Source organism: Aquila chrysaetos, chromosome 1, assembly GCF_900496995.4.
Source record: "Aquila chrysaetos chrysaetos chromosome 1, bAquChr1.4, whole genome shotgun sequence".
NCBI lineage: Eukaryota > Metazoa > Chordata > Aves > Accipitriformes > Accipitridae > Aquila > Aquila chrysaetos.
The window spans coordinates 46,529,138-46,540,658 of record NC_044004.1 but is presented as its reverse complement, the minus strand read 5'-3'; positions in this window follow the sequence as shown (position 1 = coordinate 46,540,658).

Sequence of the window (11,521 nt, the reverse complement as noted above, 5' to 3'; positions counted from 1 at the left end):
CCATTTTCTTCAAGAAGTTTGGACAAATGCTTTCAGGTTGTGCCCATCTTTGACAGCTGTTTTCATCATTCATTCTGGGGGCTTTTTTCTACAGCAAGACACCCATTGCTTCTTGTCTTTTTCTCCCTTCTACTCCTTTCATGTTTCCATAGTAAGAGTCCACTTTGCATTCAAATAATTATATTTTTTCTTACAGCTGAGTAAGGAGAGACACAAGGAAACTCTTGTTTTCTGGGTTTCAAACTCTAAATGTTTACTGTATGCAAAAAATATAGGAAGTTGGCCTTTATATCTGGGAAGCCTGATGTCACAGTGTATCTGAAAACTTCAGTGAAAGTTTGAAAGGCTTTATAAAAGCTTTACTAAGACTTTTAAAGTTAGGATAACTTTTATGGCTGTATAGCTACAGGTGTGTGTAGAATCCTGTGTATGTGATGATTTGGAGGTCAGAGTATGTCTGCTTCACATAACACTGCACTGATGCTGTACATCTCCAAAGGTTAGAAATCTTAAAGCTTTGACAAACCCAATGCATACTTGCAGTTTGCAGGTTGTGGTAATGGTGTCTCATTGATGATGTTTTGACATGAAATACCCCATCTGTAAATTCCATCTTCATTACAGATAGTATCTAAAGAAAGGGGCTTTAAGCACTGACCCTAGTAACGTATCAGGGTAGAACCTGAGTCATGCTATGAAGGAAAATGCAGTACCAGGAGTCACTTCTAAGAGGCTCAGCAGTGGAAAGTCTTTACAAAGACTCTTGCTTGGCTTATTCTTCAGCTGGGTTTTTATTTTATGGCAAAAGTCAGTTAATCTGATTTCAGTATATGTGGTACCACTCTGAAGGTCAAAATATGGCAAAGTTGCCATCAAGCTAACATAGCTGGTCACTGGAAAAGTGCAGGTGGAAAAAAATCCAATGGATGGCTTCTGTACCCCTCTCACCTGCTTGCTGGTGTGGGAAGCTTTTGGATACCTTAGAAATTTACATCTACTTGGTGAAATGAATGCAAAATTTTCTCCTTGGCTACCAAACAGCTTCAAACTCAGTAAGTTTAACTTAACAGTTTATTGCTCTTACATTTAGGTGGACCAGTAAATCCATCAGTATAAAGATACTAGAGTCTGCGTTCTTCAAAGGCCTTCTCTTTTGTCTCAGTTAAAATGCAGCCAATATAGTCTCAATTTCACTAGCTTATATGCAAGTTATCAGCCAATTGTGGGCATAACTATTCACCACTGTGCTCTACTAGAATAATTATTTTCATGATTTCTCAGCTTTAAACCTTTAAAATTCATACTGAAGTTTCATAGCAAGCCATCCTTTACACAAGCAAACAAAAAAATTAAAGGCTTCACCGAGACTAAACCCTAAATAGCTTCCTTTGCGGCTATGGTCAGTAAGATAGAAAAATGTCGGTGATCTTTTGGAAACTCAAAGCTACAGGCACCTGCTACTACCAAACCTGCAAGCATGACTTATGCACATGGATTTGACTGGTGTGCAGGTTAACAAAATAGTTCGCTTCACTACTGATGATCATGAGCATAGATATGGAAGAATACAGATTTCAACTGTATGCATAATTAAAATGATTAATTCATGATCAAGGCACTATTCTCACTCCCTTCACTGAGGAATTGTTCCCCAGGTATTACTGATTCTTGGTTCAGGCTTTGACTGCTTTGCATTGCTCTGTTGCTCTAGTATCCAGCAAGCAAGGGGCTGCCTTTTCTTAGGATTACATTCCCAGGAAACATCTTGCCTCAGGTTGAAGGGTGCCACACCAACAAGAACACCTTTATTGTTATTATAGTGCCCACAGACAACTGCATGGTCTTCAATACCTCTATGAAAATACCATGGTTCTGCACTTTGACCTACCCAGAGTGATGATATAAAAACAATGTAATAATCCTTCTAAGATGAAAACAAGTGAGGAAGAACAGTGAATACATACACAGATGTGAGCATCAATCAAGTTTTTTCTTTTTGCATATTGATGTGATATATTTTTGTGAGGGATGAAGTCACAAAGAAGAATAGTTTTTGTCTGAAAAGGGCCATGGAAACAGATTGTGGAGGCAGGAGGGACTAGAGAATGAAGAAAGAGAGAGGAATTGAAAAGTGCAGTGAAATAGATCTGATGTAAATGAAAAAGTAGAAGGGATGGTGGAACAATGAAATATGAGAAATCGAAGACTTTGCATGTGTACAGCAACTAAAATTGGTGGTGGGATGGTCAGTCAGAACTAGATCCTCCATTGTAACTAATATTGTGCTCCAGGGAATTGGGAACAATTGCTCCAGTAAGTCCAGGGGGCCTGTGGATGACCATTTTGCAATGGTGAGATGAATTCACGGAGCTGCTGGTCACAGTTCTGGGGAATTCAGAGGCTGCTGGGGGACCACTGTATCCTTGGCCTTTTTGCAGGAGCTGACATTGCTTTGGAGGTTCAGGAGTCCACCTGTTGACAACCTAAAGGCATTTTGTTTCCTGTAGATTTCTATAAAATAATAGAATTTTTTCTTTAGGGTAAGGCTAGATTAATTCCAGAAGCACAAAACCAAAAAGGTGAACAAATTATTTTTGCAAGGGCTAGAGAGGAAACATCAGTCTTCTGAAAACTCCAGGAATACTAAATTACAATTAGTAAAATGAATGCAGGTGTGACTTATCTTGCTGACTGATAAGTATCTACTCTCTTATTGGCTTCCTGCTGGCCCATTTGAGGGCTGTCTTGCTGCTGCACTGATTTAATTCCTTTGAGGCAAGGTTTCAATATCCTTTCTCTTGTTTTAATGTCACCTTGCTGCATGACCGACCAAAAAGAAGATATCTGGTGAGAATGAGGATATGAGAACCTGGGCCTTAGTAATATGTTTTGTAGACAGTGTAGCTTTGAAAAGGATGATGTATAAAATATAAGATTATCTTTTTGTCTATGACTCATGGGATATTTCCAAGTAGGAAAACATGGGAGAGTAATTTTTTTGAATACTGACAGTATTATTGACTACTCTACAGCAAACATCCGGTGGTCTGTGATTTCCTCTGTGGCATTTACTGCCAGCTTGCCAGAAGCTGCATCACAGTTTTCAAAATATGCATTTTCTTTTTATAAAGCAGATTTCACAGGAATGCATTTACTATATTTTAAACCCTTTAATAGCAGATATAGCTAGTCAAGGATGAAAAAAATCTCATAAATATGTGGTGGCCTGTTTTATTAATTCGTGGTAATATCTTACATGGTACAGTGTAGATTCCAGGGATTTTGCAGATATTTTGTCTGCTGACACTTTATTCCTTTAAATCAAACCACTTCAAATAAGCAGAGTAGATTTCCAATTCATTGTATTTCTGAAAGTATTTTTAAAAATCTAGTTATGACTAAAGTGCTGAACATATTTTGTAAATGTTTTATTAATTTATTTTCTGAAATTATTGTGAAGTACCTAATTAGATGTAATGTATACCAACAGGCAAGCTGTAACTGCTGAATGTTAAATAATTTCTTTTGGTTTTTTTTAGTTACACGTTTGACATTTAATTGACCTTTCCAAAAAGAAACAGTGCATGCATAAATGTACTTAAAGCCTACTTCCTGAAGTAATGATTTTTCTCAGTCTTGATTGAATTTAGAAATGCACAGTTAGCAACTTTTTGTTTCCTTTTATATTTGTGCTAATTAGTAGTAGGGTTTGGGCTTTTTTTTATGTACTTCATTTATTCATTACTTAAACTGATGAGAGGAAAATGACTTGTAAGAGAAACCAGGGTCCATTCTTGCAAGCTGCTCCCACTGCTGGGTTGTGCTCAGGCCTTTCTTTGAGCTCTGGGCAGGCACGTGGGCTGTGGAATTCATATTTATTAAAAAAAAAAAAAAAATCAGGTCTGGATTGATACAATAGTCCCTCTTTCAGAAATCGGGTACCGTAGCTGGGGTTTGGGGAGAAAACATGTAGATATCAATAGCTGAGCTATCCAAGAGCATTTTGCACATCAGTACAACTGAGACTGCATAGCTACAGGTTTGTAGGAGAGGAGTATTGTTTAAGGCGTTTTTGGAAGTTATCCAGACTAGTCATCTGAATCTTTCATCTCTCTCCTTGGATACTTTATGTGTTTACATTCTTACTGTCCTGCAAAGTTTTCGTCTTTCTAGGGCCATTGAATAAAGCAGCATCTCTGAGTATTGCTCCTAATCCTTACACGTGGCGCAGGAATAATTCATGTCCATTTAGTGGATTTTTTTACATTGCCCCAGATTACTAGGTTGTTTAATCCAAGCAATTTGACAAAGTTTTTACAGTGTGTTTAAAAGTGATCTCTCCAATAAAAGTGAAGGAACCTGATGCTAATGCTCTGTGGTTAGGACACTTACACGGAAATGGTGGAAGAGCTTGTTTATTGTTCTCGATCAGAGGAGGGCTTATGTAAGTTTTGTCAGTTTTTTCTAATGTATGCGACAGAAAAAATTCTTGGAGGAGCCCCAGTTTGTCACAGTCTGCATGCATTAAACAGAGGACTAGTCTAATTCCCCTGTCTGGCTGAATTAACCTGTCATTCTTCTATGCAAAATGGAAACCCTTTAACAAGAGTTATTGATCCAGACATTCTTCATAGTAGCCTGTAGTCTGGTCTTTTACTTGGACCACCAATTTTAAAGTCTCATGATCTGAAAGTACCCTGAGCATTAGTGTCACATTATAGTGTGTTACTCCTCTTTCTCAACCTGGTTTGGACAAGAACATCTGGGAGTCAAGGGGCTTTTTTTTTCTGACACAAGATTTTGTGATTTCTTATGAAGAGTTTCTGTTTTCAAGAATTGTCGTTGTACTTTGAAAATTTCCTGGTCAGGTCTAATCTTCCTTCACTTAGAAATTCTTAAAAATTCTCTGAGTGGAAAAAAAAAAAAAAAAGGATTTGTTGCATATGGTTATAACTGTGAAGTAAGTGCACGTTTTCATTTGAGCTAGGCCATTATATCTGGACATAAAGATTTAAACTTGCCATCAGTATGTAGTAGATGATTCATTCTAAAAGCTTCATCTCTTTTATTTCCTTCAACATATGTTTCATTCCTGCTCACAGAAAATTGATATTCGAGAGGAAATTGGCCACTGGAAGCATGAGGCTATTTAGAAACAAAGGCTACTTCAGCTGAGGAAAGCTAATCACCCAAGGTACTCTCTATTTTACACCAATTATACAGGGGGCAACCTCTGGCTGGGCTCCTAAACAGCTCATAACCTCTTTCTCTTGTGACTGTGAAAAAAGAGAGGAAGGCTAGGGTTCTGCAGGCTAAAAATGTTTTACAAAAAAAAGTAAAATAGATGTGGCTCAACCTTACCCCATATAGCCATTTTCACAAAGCTAACATTTTGACACTAGTAATACTGAAATGCTTTGGTTTGTTTTTCTATGTGAAGTTTAGAGGGGTTTTCCGAGTGGTTTGTTCTAAAATGTGTTTTATGTGCGAAGTTTAGTTGCATTTTTCATTCCTATAAATTACACTCTAAACCTATAGAGCATACTGCTGTGTGGAAAAAAAAAAAATATTATTTTTCTGTGTGGGCATTTTTGAAGATATTGTCTTGGTGTTACTAATGTATACTTAAGAATTATGCTGACTTGCTTAAAAAGTTATAAATCTGCTTATTTGACTGTTATAATTATTGGTATTTGTCTTTTTTGGAGGGTGATATAAGACCAAAACCATCACTTTCACTATCATATGGCAAGTTACAGGGATGCTCCAGTGAAGCATTTACTTTTCTAGATAGATTCTATGAAAGAGAAAATTCTGTCTGAATGTAGAGTTTCATAACAAAGGAAATTGAGAATCTGTAAGATGTTCTAGATGTAATTCTAAGTGTTGTGACTAAGACTGTTTATAATATTAAAAAATATAATCAAAACAGGAAGACAGTTGCCTTGCTTTACAGACACAGTGGATATTTTAAAGCTTCCATTCTTCAAATAGCTGGGATTGTAATTCTATCATGTATCTAAAGGAAAAGCAACGTATGATTTTTCTGAACAGTCTTATCATATATTTGTTTAAAGTGTAGCTGTGCCTATAAAACCATATTCACATTACATCACAGAAGATGAACAGAGTTATAGATGTATTCTTAATGCCTGTCCAGGTTTCTTAAAAATTAAATCTAGATTTATTTATTTTTTAAATTAATAAATAACATTTTAGGGCATGAAATTGTATACTTGGCCAGTTACAGTAATTTTCATCTGTGTCTCAGATGATTAGAAAGTCATTGTATTCCTCTTAGAGAAAGAAGAATACAGCCTCTCTGAGCTGGAAATTGAGACATGCAGAACAAACTACCCCGAAGGGTTTAGAGCAAATGATAACAGTGGGATGAATTATACTTACAAAAAACCCTGGTATTCTTTACATACTTTGTCGGTTCACACAAGGCCATATTTCCTGAGCTCTTTTTCACATTAAACCCAAACCAGAACAAAAACGAAAAAAAACCAAAAAGAAAGCTAAGCCAAATCTTGGATGCTGTGCAGCTTAGTCCCTTTCCATTTCCCTGAAAGGGGGAGAACCCCTCTTCTCTCAATTCCACTCGTTTAAACCTCCATTTATGAAGCATTTGTAATAACTATCACATATTGTTCCATTTTCAAATCAAGTGAACTTCAGTGGGCAAGAGGGGAACAGTCTTCGTGCACTGACTGAAAAATCCTCTCCCAACCTGTTAATCTGGTGTTCTCTGTACTGAAGCCGTGCTTTCATGCTCCTGTGGGCTAGACTTTAAAAAATCTTTTTAAAAGCCCTGAAGTCCTATGCTCATATTAGCCTTATCAGTGAACTATTTCAGGGACAATGTTCCGAGTACCTCCCTTAATCAAAAGTACAGGGAGAAACAGCTCTGCTAAAAATCCATCTTTGGGCTCCAAGCAGATAGCAAGGAGCAATCAAAGCACAAGAGGACAAGCTTAGTCATTGCTGCCTAGTTCTTCAGTGGTTTCCCTATGGTCTTTATCTACCATAACTGAACTTGGAGTCCCTAGGACCTGCTGTGATTAACTTTTGGTCTTATGGACCCTGGGTTAACCACCCCCTTGCCCTTTGGCAGCCAGAGATGTCCAGTGAAGGCATCTGTAATGAGCCATGGCAATGGGAAGATGCATACCCAGGGCTACCAACGAACACGGCAGCTCAGACAGAGAGCTAGCAGGCTCCCGTTTGGGTTACTGGCACGCAGTCACAGCTTAAAATTACCTTTTCTAAGCAAAGCACTTTGATTTAGTACGTGACAACATACCCTCGTACACTAGCAGGAGTCAACTAACTTGTCACACGTAGGCTATAACAGCGGCACAAAGCATGGCTGCTTTTTCATCTTAGTGTGAAATGCAGATTGCCAGCGTCCTTCCCCCAAAGAAAGGGTAATGGATAACTGGTCAGCCAGCCTGCAAATTTTACCACAGCTTATACAACTTCACAAGTTTTTTTCATTTCTCTGCATGCCAGCTGTCCAGTTTGCTGAAACTAGAGCAAAATAAGGATAAATAATTTCCTACATATTTATCTTTATATGGCTTGTTTTAGTTAAGTAGTATTACAGAGATATACAGGGGGATTGTGCAGGCAGTTCTGTGAAAAATTTATATGCTTAATTTATGTGTGGGGATTTTTTTGTTTTGTTTTGGTTTGGTTTTTTTTTGTTCTCCAGCTGCACATCTATTTCACTTTGTGTGCCTGGCCTTTCTGACATCCAGTAAATTCAACAGTTTTCTTTATTCATATAAATATACCTCAAAATGGCGCAGTAAACTAGTTATATAGTGGGTAAGTTGATCTGACAAAAAGTTGCCGAATGACAAGGAAAACATGTCCCTGGATAAAAGCTATGCAGCAAAGTGAAAGCATTCTGTTGTTCAGCATAATTACTGTCCTGAGGTCTTAGAATACTGCTCTGCTTATAGATCATGACTGGTATAACATCCCTTGCCCTCTTTAGGTCCAAGCTACTTCAATTTTCTCATATGAAATCTGGTATCATATCTGTTTGCAGTCCCACTCCACATATGATAAAAATCTTGTATCTTCTTTATGACCAGTCTTTGTCTGAGTCTACATCTTTATTTTGTTATTTGGGTTTTGATATTCCTATGTGAGCAAAGCTGACTCCTCAGGAAATTGTGCCCTTGCTTGTAAAGCAATTTGATACAAAACTAACCTAAAAATTATTGTTTTATTCACTAATTTTATGTCGCTGCCTGATGGCTGGTTGGGATGATGGCAGTGTACCAGAGGTTGTCATTGCATATATCTCCTTTATCCTTAGCCAATACCAGGATGAACTTTAAAGTCAGGTTCTAATAAAGTAGTAGCCACAAGATAAGCGAGCAAGAACAACAAAAAAGAAGAATGAAGAAAAAAAGCTTTCATTAACACTATTCAAGAATGTCAATGGTGGTTTTTCATTTGAAATGACAGGTTGGCAATCTGTAGTTCATTGCTGACAAGCAGAATTGCAAGTGTTTTAAAACTGAGCAGGTTTTGAAATTGTTGATTCTGTCTAAAACTCAGTCTGGTTTGTCTGTAGCACTGAATAAATTCATTATTTACTGTTAAAAACCACGCAGACTGACAGTTGTTCTTATCCAAGAAAACTACACCAGAGAAAGTGAGTGTTACCCTTACCATCTGGCTTTTTAAATACTGAAGAGACAAGGAAGTTAGAGCTGCAATAAGTGCCCTGCAGGCAAAATTCGGGAGTTTTTTAATGGCTCAGGGGATCGTAGGTGTAACCTGAACTGTATTGCATAGTACGAGAGAAGAATTGAAGGCTGAAGGTTAGCAACAGTGTTTTGTGACGGTGCCTGTCTGACAGATGCTTAGGGCAAAAGAAGAAGGTCATTGATCTAAAGGTCAGTTGAAATAGGAATGTCTGTATTTTCCTACCACTTGCTTGTGTGAGATTTGGCATTATAAGTCTTTGGTAAAGATCTTTCTTCTAATCCAGGCTCCTAGCAGAGTTAACACTGAACATTTCCTAATTTTTTTTTTAAATGCATATCTAATGGATATATTTATAAATATATCTTTGAATAAATATTAATTTAAATATAAATTCAAATAATGGTTAATTTGAATATAGCTTTACATAGGACACGTAATAAAACCATCAGAGATATGTATGTATACTATTCAAAGGAAAAACACACGTTCTTTCATTTGCCTAAATTAATTAGGGGACAATGGAAATTGCCACATGGGTTCCTTTGAAAAAGGATATGTATTAATTTATTGTTGTTACACTAATATTTATGTGACAACATATTGGCTTTAGTACAATGATAACACAAAGATTTTTACCTCTGCCTCCCACTGTGATCTTAGATTAGAAGCAAGAGGAGAATGAAGCATACATGAAAGTTAGCTTGTGGGACAGGTTCCAATAAAATTGAAATGATGCTATTTGTTGGTAAAAACTGATAGAAAAAAGATGGATACAATTTATGATCTTTTAGTTTGTAACCTGGGGGCTGAAAAGAATGTTTTCATTCAGAAAAAGATAAGTAAAAAGAAGATAAAATGAAATGTTTTAAATTTTTATTTTGAACTATTTTATATTTATAAACTTGCCTCAAAATAATTGATACCAATTTTAAAATATCTGGAAAAAAAAAAAAAAAAGACTGGAGGAACATATTCTTTCTGGCTCAAACTCAATATATTTCTTTTGGTTTGTATCTTTTTCCTTTTTGGTTTTTTTTTTCAACTAATTTCAGCAGTAACTAGTACACAGTCAGCATTCTGCTCAGCCTGTGGATGGCTGGGAGCCTGCTACTTCCTTCTTTCAGGCTTTGTAGTTAGCAAGCACCATTTCTTTAGTTGCATCTTCCCTGGGGCAACTCTTGAATTATATGGAAGCTGCAGAACTTCTGTCTAAGGTCCAGAACTTCACGGATTGTGTGTTTTGTGTTTTCCCTCTATACCCACCCCTAGTAATATTAGACCTGTGTTCTGGGATGGGAAAAGACTAATGACTTGTTTCCATACTGAGTTTACAATTTTTGTTTTAGGAATACAACCTCCTGGAAGGTAGAAATTTTCAAGAAGAAATTTTCCACTTGGGAAATAAAGATTTTCAAAAGTAGTATTTTTTTTTTTTAAATGAAAGAGATATGGAAATATTCAGGGAAATGAATATTTTTTTGTTAGCTGTGGTTCAGAAAGTCTTAAGTGGACTCAGCGATATTGTTTGGGAGTAAAACTGGCTCATCATTGATGTAGGAAATTAGGTAACATATGATCCATTATTAAGAATATTTAATACTTGTAGAATCATCCCTGTTCTTTACTTACCCCATTGATTTTTATGATCTTTTAAATTCATGCTACTCTGACTATGTTTGAATATCATTCTCCCAGTTGAGAGTATGAATATCAAAGATTCAGTCACATCACTCCCCATTTTTACCTCCATTTCTCTCTCCCATCTTCATCACTTGATGGCAATGCTTCACACTTAATTTTTTAATCATACTTTATACCTCAAACTTGATGGGAGAGAATTTTGCTGGGGCATACAATCTTCTTTTCATATCTGTTACATCAAAACAGATACAGTTGTCTTGTCCCTCTACCTAGTAAATACATGCAGTGACATATCTGTGGCGTTGGTATGAGCAAAAGTTATGTACCCTAAACCATAGCACTCTCCATATTTTTGCACTGTCACTAAGGTTAGATGTTTCTCCTAGTTCACCGGGAACGTTTTCTAGTTAGATGCTTTAAAACTCTCTATATTAAAGTGCAAGAAAAAATATTGCTTAATCAAAATGCTTTTTTTTATGATCAGTACCTTCAAAACTCAAGCATTGCTCTTATTTACCTGAAAATCTGTAACTGACAGCACACCTGCATAACAGTGAAGAAGAAAGTAGGTCATGCTGGAAACCTCCTGTTGTCTCCCTAGCAGGAGTGTTCTGTGCCTCATTAATGTGAGTGCATGTTGTCATCCACTGCTAGTTCTAATTTTATGTGATGGCTTGCAACGTCCTTTCAGAGTGTTTGAAGCCGATGAAGACTCTCCTTGGATGGTGAACCCGAGATCACCCACCTCTTTCAAATTCTTTTAAAACTAGTCAATAGATTAAATAATTATTTTGAGGTGAGCTAAGAGCCAGACATACATGCAGAGGTAAGAGTCAGACGTGCCTGTAGAGTGTTTTGATTGCACAAGTGTTTCTTCCCTAGGATATGCTAAAAATGAATTGCATTCATAAATATGTTGCGAATGACTATTGTTGAGCTCTCCACATACATAAGTGTTTTATCCCATGAGCAACAACAGGAAGTCAGGTACTAAAGGGGTCTTCAGAAAAATGCTTCATTGAAAGAATGGACTGAATTTCAATGTTCAGTGTATCAGCAAAAAGCTGATCTTTTAAACTTATTTTTCTCTGAGAGAGAGATGCCATTTTTGTAGGAACTCCCATTCAGTATTGCCCTCTAGGATAATAAA